Genomic DNA, 17,311 nt, shown 5'->3' with positions numbered 1-17,311 from the left:
CTAAGTGGGCACCTGACATCTGGGGCAAGAAACACTGAAGAAGATGGTGTCGGCCGATGCCTTTATACTCCAGCCGTTGTGACGTCGGAGAGGAGGCGACACCAGCCGACACCGGACCCAGACTTTGGAATTCGGCTGACCGAGGGCTGCCTGAGGCAGGACAACCCATATGTTATGACTGCAGTTGCATATCTATCGGACATCTACATTTATGGTAGGTACAAAACTGTATTTTTTGGTGCAGACAACTCCAATTTTGACAACACCGTTCTTGGTGCAGGAATCTTCCACACTGTTGATTTCGGTGCATCTGCGCCGGCTTTAGTGGAGCAGACTATGCAAACACCTTCAGTTTTGGTGCAGACATTACCTATTCAGAAACCTTTTTCAGTGGTCGTGCTAGCCCTTTTTTGGACAGGCCCAAATCATCTTTAGGGCTTTCAATGAGGTCTACCAGAAGCCTTTCTGAGCATGATCTGGTGTGTCTTATAGACCAGCTGCTTTTGGCCAGAGGAATTAATGCCCTTTCAAAAGTGCCTCTCCCCTCTGGAGTTGATCACCTTTCTCCACAGACTCCTGCCTATACTCCTTCAACCTCTCTGGAGGTTTTGAGGCATCCCTCCTCGGGTGGGCCAACCTTCCTGGCCTTGGAGAGGACACTGACCTCTGCTTCTCGGCCGCCTCTGTCGGATACTACTACTTCCTCAGAGCCTCAGCTGTAACAAGTCGCAACCCCCGGACTCCTGGCACAAGAGTCTCGGGCTATTCTCCCCATGGAGACACTGTCCTTGCAGCCTTCCCCAGAGTCTCCCACTGAGGAGGTCCACTGCAAAACTACGTGTAAGAGGAAGCACATGGACTCCACGGAAGAGTCAGTGACCGAAGACACAGATTACGATGACGGGGAGGTGTCCCCATGTTCACCTTCTGATGAGGTTTCCTTTGGTGACATCCTCGAAATTTTAAAGCAGAGGTGAATGGAAGTCCTCTAACAATTCCTCAGAGGAGTCTGTGTTCCTGCAGGCTATTCATGCCCGGCCCCCTACCTCCTGGGTTACCCAACCTGCCAATGAGCTCGTCAAGCTCATCGTGCAGCGTGCTTGGAAGGCACCGGACTCTGTGGAGGCCATACCTCATAGGCCGGACAAAATCCTTTCTCCCCCAGAAGAGTGCCTCCATTGGTCTCCCAGTAGACGCCATGGTGGTGGCTGCCGCTACAAAGAAGGAACTGGCAGAAGAGAGCCAGGCTGTTCACCCACCCAATAAGGATTCCAGGGCGGTGGACAGATTAGGGAAGTGAGTCTTCGCATCATCGACCTTTGCTGTTAGGTACTTGAACTACCTGCCACATTTCACAAGGCTACAGAGAAACCTGGTGTCCGAACTCTGAGACCTTGGCAGGAGCAGTTTCTGATGAAGTCCAAGACAAGGTGGCCTCGCAGCGATCCTAGAATTGCTTTCCAATTCCTCAATGCATTTGATATCACACGTTACTGAGGGAGCAGTGAGAGCTGCGGGTGCAGGCATATTCGTGAAATGCCACGCCTGGATGCACCTTTGTGACTTTGCAGATCCCTTCAAGGCTTCCTTCCTTAACACCACTATTGAGATTGCTATTTTGTTTGGCTCCAGGGTAAAAGATACATTGGCCAGATGTGAACAGGAAGGTAAGACCCTATCTGCTGTGGGTATCCGTTTATCTTCTCCTCAGTGGTACTATTCTAGGAATCAGAAGAGTGGGAAAATGTGGCACAAAAAGTCCCAGGGTCCTTTCTGTGATTCTCAAGCCAAGTTTTCCCCTAGAGGCGGGGGGAGGGATTCTAACAGAAGATGCCCCTTTCGGGGCAGGGGAGGTCCGCGAATCCAGGTTTCCAGGGCATCTTTCTCTGTACATCCCTATCAGCACTCCTGAGGAGCAGCCCGATTGCTTTCCTCTGGAAGCAGTCGGGGGTCTTTTTTCCTTGTACCCTTCTGCCTGGCAAACCATAAACATAGATGCTTGTGTACAAAGAATCATCACCACAGGATACCATATTCCTTTCTTATTCACTCCCCCCTTACCCAGAAGTTTACCCAACGTACCACCCAGTCAAAGGAAAGCCGCAGCTATAGAGATATCCGCTGCTTTGAAAAAGAGTCCTCGAAACAGTCCCCCCAGACCAGACAGGAACTGGCTTCTATTCAAGATTATTTTTGGTGCCAAAAAAGACAGGAGACTGGAGACCAATTCTGAATCTCAGCCCCTAAACAAATTCGTAAAGACAGAAAAAATCCGGATGGTCACGGTTCAGTCTGTACTTCCACTTTTGGAAAAAGACGATTGGATGTGCTCCATAGATCTTCAAGACGTGTACTACCACATAAAGGTGGAAAGGTGCTGAAGAAGATATCTTCACTTCCAGGCTTGAACCAGTCATTACCAGTTTTGCGTACTGCCCTTCGGACTCTCTACAGCCCCCAGAGTGTTCACAATGTGCATGGTAGTAGTCACAGCTCACCTGCGGCTTCAAGGATTCCAGATGTTTCCCTACCTAGATGACTGGCTCATTACTGCCCCAACAAGAAGTCTACTGGATCAGGCCTCGACTTTCACCCTACACACCACACAGCAGCTCGGAATATCGATAAACTGGAAGAAGTCAAACCTTACTCCGAGTCACTCATTAGAGTATATTGGAGTGATTCTGGACACATTGACTTTACAACCTCTCTACCAGATCATAGACTTTAGAGTTACAAAGAAAAAGTCCAGGCAATACTTTTGCAAAATCTAGCCTCAGCTCGATATGTCCTTCAACTGCTGGGATCGATGGCAGCCTCCATCACCATAGTCCCTCTAGCAAGGCTACACATGAGGCTTCTTCAGTGGCTGCTTCTTACTCAGTGGTACCCATCCCAACACCCCTTATCTTTTCCGATTCGAATAACCAAGATTTGCAAACAAGACTTGCTCTAGTGGATGTCAAACAACCTTCACCAGTGGTCTCGCCCCTTCAACCCTCATCAGCCCAACACCACAGTGACCACGGACGCCTCCCTGATGGGGTGAGAGGGGCTGTTTCACGGAAAGACAGTCCAAGGCACTTGGTCACAGACAGAGGCCCATCTGCAAATCAATGTCCTAGAACTGAAGGCGGTGCTACTAGCGTTGCAAGCATTCCAATCGATCCTTCCGTCGGGGGCTATTGCAATTCAGTCAGACAACATGGCAGTAGTCTGGTACATCAACAAACAAGAGGGAACCAGATCATACCCACTCTGTCGAGAGGCCATGAGAATATGGCAATGGTGATAGCCTCCAACTGTTTCCTGATAGCGATGCACATTCCGGGGAGCACCAACGTGATAGTGGACAGGTTGAGCAGATGCATTCTACAGCCTCACGAGTGGCCTCTCAATCCTTTAGTGCTGCGAAGATTTTCGACCACTGGGGCCGGCCTTGCTGCGACCTATTTACGTCCCCATCCAATCACAAGTGCAGCAACTACATTGCCCTAATTCCCCCTTCGGGGACAGTCACCAAGAAATGCTCTAGTCCATGATTGGCCCTCAGGTCTGCTATATGCCTATACTCCGATACACCTCGTTCCCCTGTTCCTCAAGAAAGCACATCTGTTGAAGAGCAAAGTGATCCTCATTGCTCCATATTGGCTAGACAAGTTTGGTTTCCCTTCCTGTGGCTTCATCTGCTAGATCGACCATGGATTCTCAATCCAACTCCAGAGTTGATCTCTCACCTGCAGAATCTGGTTCATCCAAACCTATCCAGCCTGAAACTGTTTGGTTTATCCACTTCCAATGATAGGTAATTACTTTTGGATGCAAATAGTGTGTGTGTGTGTGTGTGTGTGTGTGTGTGTGTGTGTGTGTGTGTGTGTGTGTGTGTGTGATTCTAGAGTTACATTTGGTAGTATAGTGAGAGGTGATTACTTTTGAATGCAAAGTGTGTGCATGTGTGTGTTTGTGTGTGTGATTCTAGCATTACATTTTGGAGCAGAGTGACAGGTGATTACTTTTAGATGCACAAAGTGGATGTGTGTGTGTGTGTGTGTGTGACTGTAGAGATACATTAGGAAGCATGGTGATAAGTGATTACTTTTGGATGCAGTGTAAGCGTGTGTGTGTGTGTGTTTGATTCTAGAGTTACATATGGAAGAGAGTGACAGGTGATTTCTTTTGGATGCACTGTGTGTGCATGTGTGTGCGTGTGTGTGTGTGTGTGTGTGTGTGTGTGTGTGTGTGTGTGTGTGTGTGTGTGTGTGTGTGTGTGTGTGTGTGTGTAATTGTAGAGTCAATTTGGGAGCTTAAATCACAGTGATAGGTTATTACTTTTGGTTGCACATTGTATGTGTGTATCCATGTGTCTGTGTGTGATTCTAGAGTTACATCTGGAAGTATAGTGATAAATGATTACTTTTGGATGCAAAGAGTTGAGTGTGTGTGTGTGTGTGCTTGTGTGCGTAATTTTAGAGTCAATTTTGTGAGCTTAAATTATAGTGATAGGTTATTACTTTTGGTTGCACCGTGCGTGCGTGTGTGTGTGTGTGTGTGTGTGTGTGTGTGATTCTAGAGTTCTACTTGGGAGTATATTGATAGGTGATTACTTTTGGATGCAAAGTGTGTGTGTGTGTGTATGTCTTTAGAGTTACATTTTGTGTGACATCCTGATTGCCTCTCATAGATCATTCATCAGACTACTCTACTGCAGCAAATGGAAGAGGTTTTCTCTCTGGCTACAAGATAAACATATGGACCCTTTTACAGCCTGTTTCTATTATGCTAGAATATCTTTCAGACCTTTTTAAATTGGGGGTAGCAGCCTCCACAGTTCGTGTTCATTTGGCTGCGATTTCTAATTTTCATAATGGCTTCCAGGGCTCTTCCTTAATGTCACACAGACTTTGTAAGACCTTTCTGAAGAGCATAACCCAACTAAAGCCTCCATTCAAAGAACCTGTTCAACCTTGGGACCTGGCTTTAGTTCTTTAAGGGTTGACAACTTCTCCCTTTGAGCCTGCATCTACCTGTGATCTAAAGTATCTGTCATGGAAAATGCTTTTCTTAGTTGCTATTACTTCTACCAGAAGTATTTCTGAATTACAGGCCTTGTCTATCAAACACCCCTACCTCATCTTTCATAAGGACAGAGTTTCATTAAAGACCAATCCGACCTTCTTGCCCAAGGTCATTTCTACGTTATCGGTTGTCCAGTTTCAAAAGTTACTTTAGCCACTTGGTTGAGAAATTGTATTACTTTCATTTATGGCAAGAATGGTACCCCTTTACCTGCCAGAGTAAAGGCCCATTCTACAAGATCAGTGTCAACTTCTGCAGCCTTCCATGCGAGAACTGGGATAGGCCTCATACCTTCATTGTTCATTACAAGTTGGACTTGGCCTCTAGAGGCAGAGCTTCTTTCGGTTCTGTGGTGCTCCGGAATGTCCTTCCATACGGCCACCTAGGGAACAAGATAGCTGGGGACTCTGGTCCCAAGAGTAAGAAATAAATGAAGATTAACAATATCAGATGAAGAAGTTATGTCTTGCCATAACGTTCCAGCTGAGTTGTTTCATCTTCGTTTATTCATTACGGCCCACCCGCCTTCCCCCTCCGAAGGTTTCTGGTGGATCTCTGTTGTCCTCCTTTCCAGTTGTTACGTCACGTCTGACCAGAGGTAGCCTCGGCTTCATTTTTCCAACTTGCAAACTAGATCTGAGGTAACAGGGAGAAGGGCGTGATGGGTAAAATCTTAGCTCGAGAAGTTTTTGGCTGACGCGAGCTTGAAAAAAAGGCTGGCTCAGTTCCGAGGTCTGAACTGAATCCTAAGAGTAATGAATAAACAAAGATGAAACAACTCAGATGGAACGTTATGGTAACTCGCAACTTCTTTTTATCAAGATGGCTTAGAGATTGTGTTACCTTTGTCTACAGTCACAATAAATTCAAACTACCTGCTTCAATTAGAGCATATTCCACCAGATCTGTTTCCACTTCAGCTGTCTTTCATTCCATGGCCTCCATGGAAGAAATATGTGCAGCTGCAATGTGGGCTATCCCTCGTACCTTTATCACTCATTACAAATTAGATATGGTCTTCAGGGGAAGAGCATCCTTTGGCTCTTTAGTATACAGGAATATCTATCCTTAGGGCCGCCCAAGATCTAAAATAGCTGGGGGACTCTGTCCCATCTGCCAAGAATGAATGAAGATTGACAACATCAGATAAAGAAGTTGTCCTTACCATAACGTTCCATCTGTGTTGTCGAATTTCATTCATTCTTGACATCCCACCCTCCTGCCCGTAACCAAAGACTTCTAGAGGATTGGACCTTGTTGTGGGAGGTTATAGGATTCTACCTTAGACAAGGCTTCTGTCTTTTGTATACTAGGCTGCAAACTGTATCTGAGGTAACAGACAGAGGGGCATTGTGGGTAGAGCCTTAGCTTGAGAGTTTTTCCCTGGCGCGAGCTGTATAATCGCAGAGTCAGTTCCAAGAGGTCAGAACCGAACCCATCTGTCAAGAATGAATGAAGGTCGACAACACAGATGGAATGTTATGGTAAGGACATAACTTCTTTTTTATTGTTTATTCATAGCCAGGACAGTAAATAGGGAGAAAAAGGACAGAGAAGTTGAGCATTTAATAATAGATTCCCATTGTTGTCCTTTAATTACCAAAGATAGGATAGGAACAGCAATTTCAAAAAACAGCAGCCTTTTTTCAGGGGGTGATTCCTTTCCTACACTTACCTCAAGGTGTGACAAAAATAGCAACAAAAAGACCAGCATTTTCTGCACTTTCTCTCTGTTGCACTTCAACAAAACATCTATTTCTGTTAAGAGTGAGAGGAATAAAAAAAAACAGATTAGTCTGCATGCTCCCTCTAGGACATGATCTGCCTAAATAGTTCAGGGTTATAAACTTAGACTCAAGACAAAAAAAGGACAGGTTTACAGCTTCTGTGCACAGAATATGTATCTTTAATTTTCATGTTAAGTTCCTGTCTTACATACTACAAAAGTAATATGTTTAGTAATCAGTTTTATCTCATGAAAAATTATAGCCAATAAAACTAGCCACCATTTTTTTAAGCATAGACCATCAACCCTTGTTTCCACACCAAAGACAGTAATGGACTCAAATTTCATCCTTTTAACAAGGAAAAGCCCCTTTTTCTGAAGTTTTGTCGCTACAATCAAATATCTGTACATTTGTTTTCCTCTTAAAAATATATACAGATATACCTGATTTGGGGATCATAAAGTGATAGAAAATGAAATATTTAATAGTCTTAGACTTTTGACAGACTTTCCATATTCCTTTAAAAGAAGATGCCTCAACAGTCCAAAATTTATTCTGGACTAAGCGCATTTATACTTTTCTTATCTAAAAGAAAAGTCCAAACTGCATTCCTGTAGCTAGTTATTCTGGCTTCCTCCTCAACATTTATGTGAAGGAAAAAGTAAATGTTATGTCCTACCTCATGGCTAAAACAATCTTTGTAGTTTTGAAGTTGTAGCAAACTGCTTGCTACAACTTATAACACACACAAAAAGATGAAGTGTTTCAGTCCTGACTGCAAAATCAGTATTGGCATTCATTCTGAATGCTATTACTGCACTACCGATTGATTGACATCTGCAGATTGCACCCTGCAACATCTTGCACCTGGGGAGACTGCCCTCTTTGTCCCACTTTAGCTATGCCTCTGCCAAACTGCAGTAGATCTCAGTTTTTTAATATTCAGCAGAACATCCTGTTGTCGGTCTCCCTCTTGTTTTTCTGTCCCCTATTACATGATCTTCTGGTCGTATTCTGGTGAGGGAAGTCCAGTGACTCTAGGGGCTTGATTAGGAATAAGCGTCATTTCAGTTCTTTGATAACACCTGAGTCAGGTCCCTCCCCCAGTACTTAAAAAAATGGTGTCTTGAAGTGCTGAATATCACAAATTCCAGTAAATAAATAAAAATAAAAGGAAGACAAAACAAATATGATAATAATATACATATATTGTAGTACAATCATCCTAAAACAAATTGTACAACTCTAACTTATACGTGCATGTGCATTGACAACTTCTTATTGTCTTTCACTTTACAGATGTCAGTAAATTTTAACTATATATTTTGCCATTTGTACTTACTATCTTTAACTGTGATATCATATGCATCTAAAAGAAAGTGTGACTGGGTACAGTCACTTCTGTATCGCCTATTTTGCCTCGGGAGTTCCAACAGGTTTGTCTGATGGCAACACACTACTTCATCTTTTTAGTCACTGCTGTCTTGCCTTCTAGGGTTAGTCAACTCTGTATTCTCCATTCTTCCCTTCACCATACCACATACAATGGGATATAAGTTTGTAAGTTCTGTTTAAAGCACTCAGGCCTTTTGGCCAACAAGGAATACTGATTACTCAAAACACGGTTCATATATCTATACTTCTATGGATTCATCTAATCTTTTATTAAAAGTTATTAGAAATTCAGACAGTCTTATGGTTGTCTGTTCCATAAATTTGAAATTTTTTTTTGTGTGATATAGGGTCCTCATAAGTCAGTGCTGAGACTTTCTTGTACCTGGTATTCTTATGTCTTAATGTTTTTATATTGTGATTTATTGCTTGTGACATATCAACCCTAAAAAGCCTTATTGGCCAAAATTAGTTTGTCTCTGAAATGATAGGAGATTGTAAAAAGCTTTAACTTCTGACACCTTTCATTATAATTATAGATGTTAAGTTGTCAATCTCGCCTTCATTCTTGCTGGATGGGTTCGGAGCCGAACCTCGGCTCCGACTCGGCCACTACTAAAGTAATTTTACCGGCTTGAGGCAAACCTATATCCCATGATGCTAGGCGGTAACTCCCCAGATCTCGTTTGCCGCTTTCGCTAGCGAGGTGCTTTTTTACCGGCTCCTGGTAAGTGTTAGATTTTGTTTCAAAATCGCTCTCTTCTGCTTGGCCTTCCCACCCCTTTTTTCTTAGTATAGCTTAGTCTAACGGTTAAACTAAAAATTTTTCCCCGTTAGTGTTATTTTTTGTCCCCTTATCCCAATTATTCTTCCCTTCCACTAGGTTAGGCCTTAGGCCCTGCTCCTTTCCTAGTCTTCTCACAGGGATTCTGTGCTGTGGGTGTGGTCTGTGTGTGTACCCCTGTATCCCCGTATCCCTGTCTGTTTGGATTTTGTGTGTGTGTTGTTTAAATTCTTTACTTCTACAGCATTATGTCGAAGGATACAAAGGTCTCAGGCTTCAAGAAGTGTGGCTCATGCTGTCAGAAGATGACTCTGACAGACGGTCACACTTGCGTTTACTGCCTGGGACCCCTGCACCTGCAGGACTCTTGTTCTCTGTGCCATGCATTCAGTCCAAGAGTCCTGCAGGAGCGCAGGAATAAACTAATCTTAAGGGGCTTATTGAAGCCCGAGGGTTCCCCGGATAAGTCCTTGTCGGGGAAGCCCTCGAAGCCAACCAAACCGTCGGCTCCGAGTTCTAAGCCTTCGGCTGGTGGCTCTCCATCTGCCACTCCATCGGCTCCGGCTGGAGCTGATGCGTCGGCATCGCAGCTTCTTGCATCGGCTCCACCTCTGAGGTTCAACTTTCACAGTCGGCTCCGGCTCCATCGGCTCCACCCATCTCGATACCCTCTACTCGAAAGAGGTCCAGATCCCCATGGTTAGAATCCATCCATTCGGCTCTGAGGTCACCCTTGCTCTCAGAATGGAGCCGTCGGAGCCGTTCTTCTCGGTCGTCCAGGCTTTCCAACCATGACCTTGAGAAGAGTGGTCAGTAGACTTTTAAAGTCTCAGGCACTGGCCCAAATGCTTCACAGCCCGTCTCATCAGACAGCGGCTATATCAGCTCCACCTACTATTCCTCCTTTGACTCTCCACCAGAGTTCGGAGCCGGAGCTCCTTGGAGCTGTGACCATTGCGGCATCGGAGCCGATACCTCCCCCTTCGGCTCCATCGTCCTCTGCTCCGATCTCCTCCATGGTGCCTTCATTGGAGGGTTCCGGGCACCTGAACTCTCTCGCCGGCTCCGAGGGGGCGAGTGGCATCGGACCCTTGTCTGACCCCGTTCTCCCTCTCGGAGCATCGGCGCTGGTGAGCTCGGCCCCAACATCGGCTTCGGAGCCATCCCTGTCGGTGCGGTCCGGGGTTCCTAATTCTTTGGAGCAGGAGCCCTTTGGCCTGCCTGATAGAGGAGCCTTCGAAGTGATGAGGAGCGTACTAGCCCCAGTGCCTGGTCAACGGTCAGCTCCATCAGCTCCTCCCACTACAGTTCCTGCTGACGTCTCTTCCCACTCTCTTGCTCCCGGACCCAGAGATCCAACGCCTCAGGTTTCCTCACTGGAAATTTTTTCCTCTTCCGAGGCTTCTCCTGACCCGTCAGGTGAACCTCCGCACAAGAGTAAGCATGTGGACTCCCCTGAGTCCATTACATCAGATACCGACTTGGATGAGTCTGAAGGATCCCCAAGGTCCCCCTCTGAGGATGTCTCTTTCACAGACATCCTTGAAATCCTTAAACAGGGGGGGGGGACTGGTCTTCCCTTAATCCTTCCGAGGACGAGTCGGTTTACCTGGAAGTGTTTGGTTCTCGACCCTCCACCTCCTGGGTGTCTCTGCCCTTCGACCCCCCCTTATGGAAGTGGTGGCACGGAAGGCGTGGATGGCCCCTGATTCGGTGGAACCCACCCCACGGAGGCCTTCCAAATTTATAACAGCTCCATCTGATAAACAATTTTTAAGCAAAGGTGTCCCGGTTGATGCCATGGTGGTGGCTGCAGCCACCAAGAATGAACTAGCCGATCCTTCAGTGCCTATCCATCCTCCTAACAAGGAATCTAGGACTATGGATAGGTACGGTAAGCGGATGTTTTCATCAGCGACCTTTGCCATGCGGTCGCTGAATTATTTGTGTCACTTCACCCGCCTTCAGAGAGATGTTCTCAAAGAGCTTGGTGAGGTTTTACAGGATCCGTCAGCTGCTGGGTCCCAGGACAAAATCAACTCACAGCTAGGAACCCTAAACTCCATTGTTAACTCCTCCATGCGGCTCATTTCCTATGCAGCCGATGGAGCGAGTAGGGCCGCAGGCACAGGTGTAGCCTTAAGGTGTCACGCCTGGATGTGGCTTTGCAATTTTGCGGACCCCTTCAAGGCTTCCTTCACTAACTCCCCTTTTGATGGTTCGGCGTTGTTTGGGCCTCAAGTGAAAGAGACCTTGACCAGATGCGAGCAAGATGGCAAAACTCTTTCTGCCGTAGGAGTCCGTTTCTCCACCCCTTCTAGACCATACCCTAAGGGTCAAAAGGATGGAAAAATGTGGTTCCGCAAAGCTCAAGGAGTCCCGCCTGACGCAAGAGGTCAGTTTCCCCCTAGAGGCAGGGGGGTAACAACAACAGACACCGCCCAAGAGGCAGAGGGGGTCCGCGGAATCAGGGCAGCAGAGAGCCTCTGTCTGACAAACTCTTCCAGCATCCCTGAGGTGTTGCCCGACTGTCCACCTTCGGAGGCAGTCGGGGGAAGATTGTCGCTGTACCCCCAAGCCTGGCTCTCCCTTACTCAAGACAAATGGGTACAGTCGATCATATCCGAGGGCTACAAAATTCCCTTTATCAAAACCCCAACTCGGAGAAAGGGGCCCCTTCCAGATGTTCCACCCAGTCTAAGGGAACAAGCAGGACTGGAAATATCAAAACTGCTAACAAAGAGAGCCATCCAACCAGTCCCAGCAGACCAACTAGGATCTAGAGTCTACTCAAAGTTCTTTTTGGTCCCAAAAAAAACAGGGGACTGGGGGCCAATATTGGATCTCAGCAAACTAAACAAGTTTGTAAAGAAAACGAAATTCCGGATGGTCATGCTACAGTCCATTCTTCCTCTTTTGAGCAAGGACAATTGGATGTGTTCAGTAGACCTTCAGGATGCGTACTATCACATAAAAATCCACGGACGATCCAGAAGGTTTCTCCGCTTTCAGCTGGGGGCCAGTCATTACCAATTCAGAGCCCTGCCCTTTGGTCTCACTACAGCCCCCAGAGTGTTCACCAAATGTATGGCAGCGGTTACAGCTCACCTGAGACGTCAAGGATTCCAGGTGTTTCCATATCTAGATGCCACCACCAGGCGTCAACTTCTTCAGGCCAGGGATTACACCATTCACATTTGCAAAGAGCTAGGAATTTCCATAAATTTCGAAAAGTCTGCTTTGTCGCCTTGTCAGTCTATTACCTTTATAGGCACCAACCTGGACACTGTGCAGCTCTCAGCAAGGCTAACAGAGCAAAGGGTCTTAAATATTCAAAATCATGTCCATCTCCTTCTTCAGATCAACAAAATTCAGGCCAGGTATGTTCTGAAAGTATTAGGTCTCATGGCGGCTGCCATCACACTCCTTCCTCTTGCCCGTTTTCACATGTGTCTCCTTCAGTGGATGCTTTTCGCCCAGTGGTCTTTCCAACAACTCCCTATGACTCACAAGATCATGATAACTCCAGCTTGCAAAAATCATCTGTCTTGGTGGATGGTGTCCCCTCAAGTCCACCAAGGCAGACCCTTTATTCCCCCCTCCCCGGTCGTCATGGTCACATCAGACGCCTCCCAAATCGGGTGGGGGGGGGGCATTTTCAGGGCAGGACAGTCGATGGCACATGGCAACCCTTCGAATGCCACCTGCACATAAATGTCCTGGAGATGAGAGCAGTGCTTTTGACGTTGCAAGCCCTCCACGCCTCTCTTCCCCTGGGGACTATTGCAATCCAAACGGACAATATGTTCGTAGTGTGGTATATCAACAAGCAGGGCGGAACCAAGTCCTATCCCCTGTGTCGAGAAGCACTCAGACTTTGGCAATGGGCGATCTCTTCTCAGTGGTTTCTGATAGCAACGCATATCCCCAGGAAGTCCAACATCATAGCGGACAGGTTGAGCAGAGCTATTCTCATGCCACACTAGTGGTCTCTCAAACAATCTGTGACGGAAGAGATTTTTCAGAAGTGGGGCCTTCCCTGCTGCGATCTGTTTGCTACACCTCAAAACAGCAAATGACCCGACTTCCTCACCCTCTTCCCCCTTCCAGGCCTTCCCCCCAGAGACGCTCTAGTCCACGATTGGCCTCGGGGACTTCTTTACGCCTTTCCCCCCTTTCCGTTAATAACACAAGTTATTCAGAAAGCAACAGCCTTGAGAGCAAAGATGATTTTCATTGCCCCTTATTGGCCTCGACAGGTATGGTTTCCGTTCCTGCATCGTTATCTCTTGGAGCAGCCTTGGCATCTGGATCCAGTGCCAGATCTTTTGACCCATCCATCGGGGCAACTGCACCAATCCCATCATTCTCTCAACCTCACTGCTTGGTTGCTCCTCTTCCATCCCTAGCCAGGCTTCCTATGATTTCAAATCCCGTACGGGATATTATAGTAGCTTCCCTTAAATCTTCCACTAGAAGGATCTACGCTAGTAAATGGCAACGTTTTTCCTTCTGGGCAAAGGCTAGAAATATAGATGTTCTTCATCTCACATTGCTGCAGTCATAACCTGTGGGTAGTCCGCTGTCCTCGGTCGGCCCGAATACCAAAGTGTTAGGCTGGCGTCGGTCATGGTCGCTCAGAGCTGACGTCAGTACGCAGTAGTACTTAAGCGCATGACCGACGCCATATCCCCAGACTTTCTTGCCGCGTGGTCCGAAGCAGAAGCAACGTTTGCAAGTGCCGTTCGGCATCCTGAAATTTTCATTTTACGAGTTTCAGACCGAAGACCAAGTTGGGCTAAGTACCCCATTGGGGAATATTTTTGTCTTTTCTTGCCTCAGTTAATCCGGATGTCAGAAAAAGTTAATAATTGTATTTCTTGTGGGAAACAGATACCTCATAGGGACTATCACTCTCTCTGTATTCATTGCTTGGGGCCTGTGCACGACGTAGTCGGGTGTCGCTTTTGCGCTAGATTTAATAAGCGCACCATTAAACGCAGATTAAACTGTGCTAGGCTTGTTTTCGGTAAGCGGTGTAACTACAACATGCCGTCGGATCCTCCGACGCCCGCTACCGCAAAAAAGCGAAAAGATAAATCATTAAAGTCTAAGCAGGATGAGTCGTCCGTTGCGGATGCCGGTTCTATGGAATCTACGGTTGAATCTGTGGATCAAGCCAAGGTCTCGGCTGAATCACAGGGGGAACCTTTAATATTACAGGAATTGGCCTCTCAGGAGTTAGGTCAGGCCGAGGGGGCTTCTCAAGTTTCTGTGGTTCCATCCTTACAAAAGGTTATTAGGCCTTCTACTTCTGTCACTAAAGGCCCTGCTAAAGCTAGACCTGGTCTTTCTGGTACAGGCATCAGCCCAAGTTCTTCGGGCTCTGTTCCTAAAAAACATATGTTAAAAATGGCAGAGGATTTGATTACTTTAATCAGGGGTTCTATGCCCCCTCCAGAGAAGAGGCCTAGGGTGGAGACAGATTGAGTCTTCAGCTGAGGATATTCAGGATTTTCCTCCCTATTCTGATTCGGATGCAGAGGATTCCTGTCCTTCTGCTTCTCCAAAGAGGATTTTTCCTTTTCTGAAACCTTGCACTCCATGAGGGAGCATTTCAAGTGGGATGGTCAGGATTTTTCAGATTCTCGTAAGAGGCTTAGGGAATTTTTGTTTTTGCCACAGCATAGACCTTTGGCTATTCCCCCTGTTTTAGATGTTGTTCAGGATGTTTTTTCTGAAGCTTCCCTTAATCCTGATTCCTTACCCCCTGCCCCTGTCAAGCCAGACAGGTATTACAGAGTTCCAGAGGCTCATAAATATTTGTATAAGAGTCCTAGAGCTGACCCGGAAACTATTATTCAAGGACCTAAGGGTGTCAGGGCTTCTGTAGTTAAGAATCCAGTACCTCTGGATAAAGATTCTAGAGCTTTGGATAGGTGGGGTAAAAAAGTGTATACCTCCTCCACGCTAGCTATGAGGGCTTTAAATTGCCAGTTTCATATGCTGAAGTATCAGAACTTTCTGTTAGGTCAGTTGAAATCTAAGGTAGATGCTTTAGCTGAGGGTATAGAGTGTAAGGAATTGCAGGACTTAGTTCATGCCTCAGATCAGGTTGGTAAGCATTCTTTGCAGTGTGGCTTTGATGCTCTTCAGGCTTCTTCCAGGGTGGCTGCTACTGGTTCAGTTATTCGTAGGCATGCCTGGCTTAAGGATCAAAATTTGTCAGAGCATGTTAAAGCTCAAATTTTGGATGCTCCCCTTCAATCTGAAGTTCTTTTTGGTTCTCCTGTGGAGTCAGTTTTGAAAAAGATGGAAGACAAAGCTAAGTCCATGCAGACGGTTAAGGAATTTTTGCAAGTGCAGCCCCCTAAGTTTAGCAGGAATTGGCCTGCAAAAGGATGGTCTTACCCTTCTTCCAATTTTCAGTCTAAGGGCAGGTCTAGACGTGGTAGGGGCAGAGCTCACGCTCAGGGTTCTTTCAGACCTAGGACTTGGAGTTCTCCTGCACAATCTTCTGGTGAGGGCAGGGGTCAGCCTTTTCGTAAACAGACCCAATGACCTGTATCTCCAGCTGCCAGATTCTTCCTGTCTGGCAGCTCCTCTAGGAGGAAAGTTGGCACTATTCAAACAAAATTGGCTTTTGGTCACCCAGGACAAATGGGTGTTGGACATTATAAATCAAGGTTACAAGTTTTGTTTTCACACCTTCCCTCCTTTCAAAGGCATGCCAGATGTACCGCCTCAGCAAAGGCTGGAGGCTCACAAACAGATTTCTTTGCTTTTGCAAATGGGGTCAATCCAGGTGGTACCTCCGTCAGAAGTAGGCCTAGGGTTTTATTCTCGCCTATTCCTTGTGCCAAAGAAAGGAAACACTTGGAGGCCAATTCTGGATTTGTCCATTCTCAATACATACCTAGACATTCCAAAGTTCAAGATGTTAACTTTACAGCAACTTCCGCCTCTGCTAGGCAAAGATCACTGGATGGTAACTCTGGATCTCAAAGAGGCTTATCTTCACATTCCTATCAGGCCCAGCTGCAGGAGATTCCTGCGTTTTCGGGCTGGTACTTTCCATTATATTGCCATTTGGCTTATCTACTGCGCCCAGGTTGTTCACAAAGGTCCTGGCTCCTGTGATAGCCTTCTTAAGACTAAGAGGAATACAAATTTATCCTTATCTGGACGATTGCCTCATCCTTGCTCAAGACAAAGGCAAGTTACTTCAACATCTACAGTATGTAATGGCAGTTTTAAGGTGCCTAGGGTATTCTGTGAACGAAACAAAGTCCAGTCTAGTACCCTCTCAGGACATGTGCTTTCTGGGTGTGAGACTGAATACAGCCTCTCAGATGGCTTTTTTGACCCCGGACAAACAAAGAAATCTTCACCTATACTTCCAGCAATTATCAGTAATGTCCAGGCTGACTGCAAGGACAGTCCTTCAAGCCTTGGGGTTCATGGCATCTTACATTCTGGTACTTCCCAAAGCCAAACTGCATATGAGGAAGCTACAATGGTATCTCAAAAGTGTATGGACTCAACACTGCCACGATTTGGACACTGTCATTCAGATAATACCTTGCATCCAGAAGGAATTCTTGTGGTGGGCTCAGGAATGTCACCTAAACAAGGGACTCTCTGTGACCCGACCAGAGGCGAGTCAGATCTTAACGACGGATGCCTCAGACCTGGCTTGGGGAGCACACTTCAATGGGAAATGGATTCAAGACACGTGGCCTCCAAGACTACAGCATTTGCATATCAACATGAAGGAGATGTTAGCAGTCCAATTTGCCCTGATGGCTTTCAAGGATCTACTTCAACCAGGACAGGTGTTGATTCAAACAGACAACACAACAGTCATGTGGTACATCAACAAGCAGGGGGGAACCCATTCTTACCCTCTTTGCAGACAAGCTATGATTTTGTGGGAGACTGCCCTGAGTTTGCACATCACTCTTCAAGCACGGTTTCTGCCAGGAGCACAGAACTCCTTAGCAGATGTATTGAGCAGACAAATTGTGGATCCCCACGAGTGGAAATTGGATCCTCACGTATTCCAACAGTTGACAGTGGCTTGGGGAACTCCAGACATAGATCTGTTCGCTTCTCCACTAAATTTCCAACTGCCAAAATTTTGCACAAAGATGTTTCACCCAAAAGCTTGGAAAGTGGATGCTCTATCTTTCAGTTGGAACAACCTTCACGTCTATGCTTTCCCTCCTCTACCTCTCCTTCCCAAGGTACTCTTGAAAGTCAGGCAGGACAAGCCTTGCATGATTCTAATAGCGCCAGATTGGCCACGTCAGCACTGGTATCCACTGCTGAG

At 46.4% G+C, this 17,311-nt stretch overlaps 1 protein-coding gene across 1 annotated transcript in view; it reads left to right on the top strand.

Moving 5' to 3' along the window:
- The window catches only part of CNTROB (centrobin, centriole duplication and spindle assembly protein), a 1,846,056-nt gene that overhangs the window by 1,509,006 nt on the left and 319,739 nt on the right, over window positions 1–17,311 (top strand). The window lies entirely within an intron of this gene.

The sequence above is a fragment of the Protopterus annectens genome, chromosome 7.part0, assembly GCF_019279795.1.
Source record: "Protopterus annectens isolate FY-2018-M chromosome 7.part0, PAN1.0, whole genome shotgun sequence".
In the NCBI taxonomy this organism is placed as follows: Eukaryota; Metazoa; Chordata; order Ceratodontiformes; family Protopteridae; genus Protopterus; species Protopterus annectens.
The sequence above is the reverse complement of the archived record's forward strand: the minus strand, read 5'-3'. Positions and strand labels throughout refer to the sequence as shown.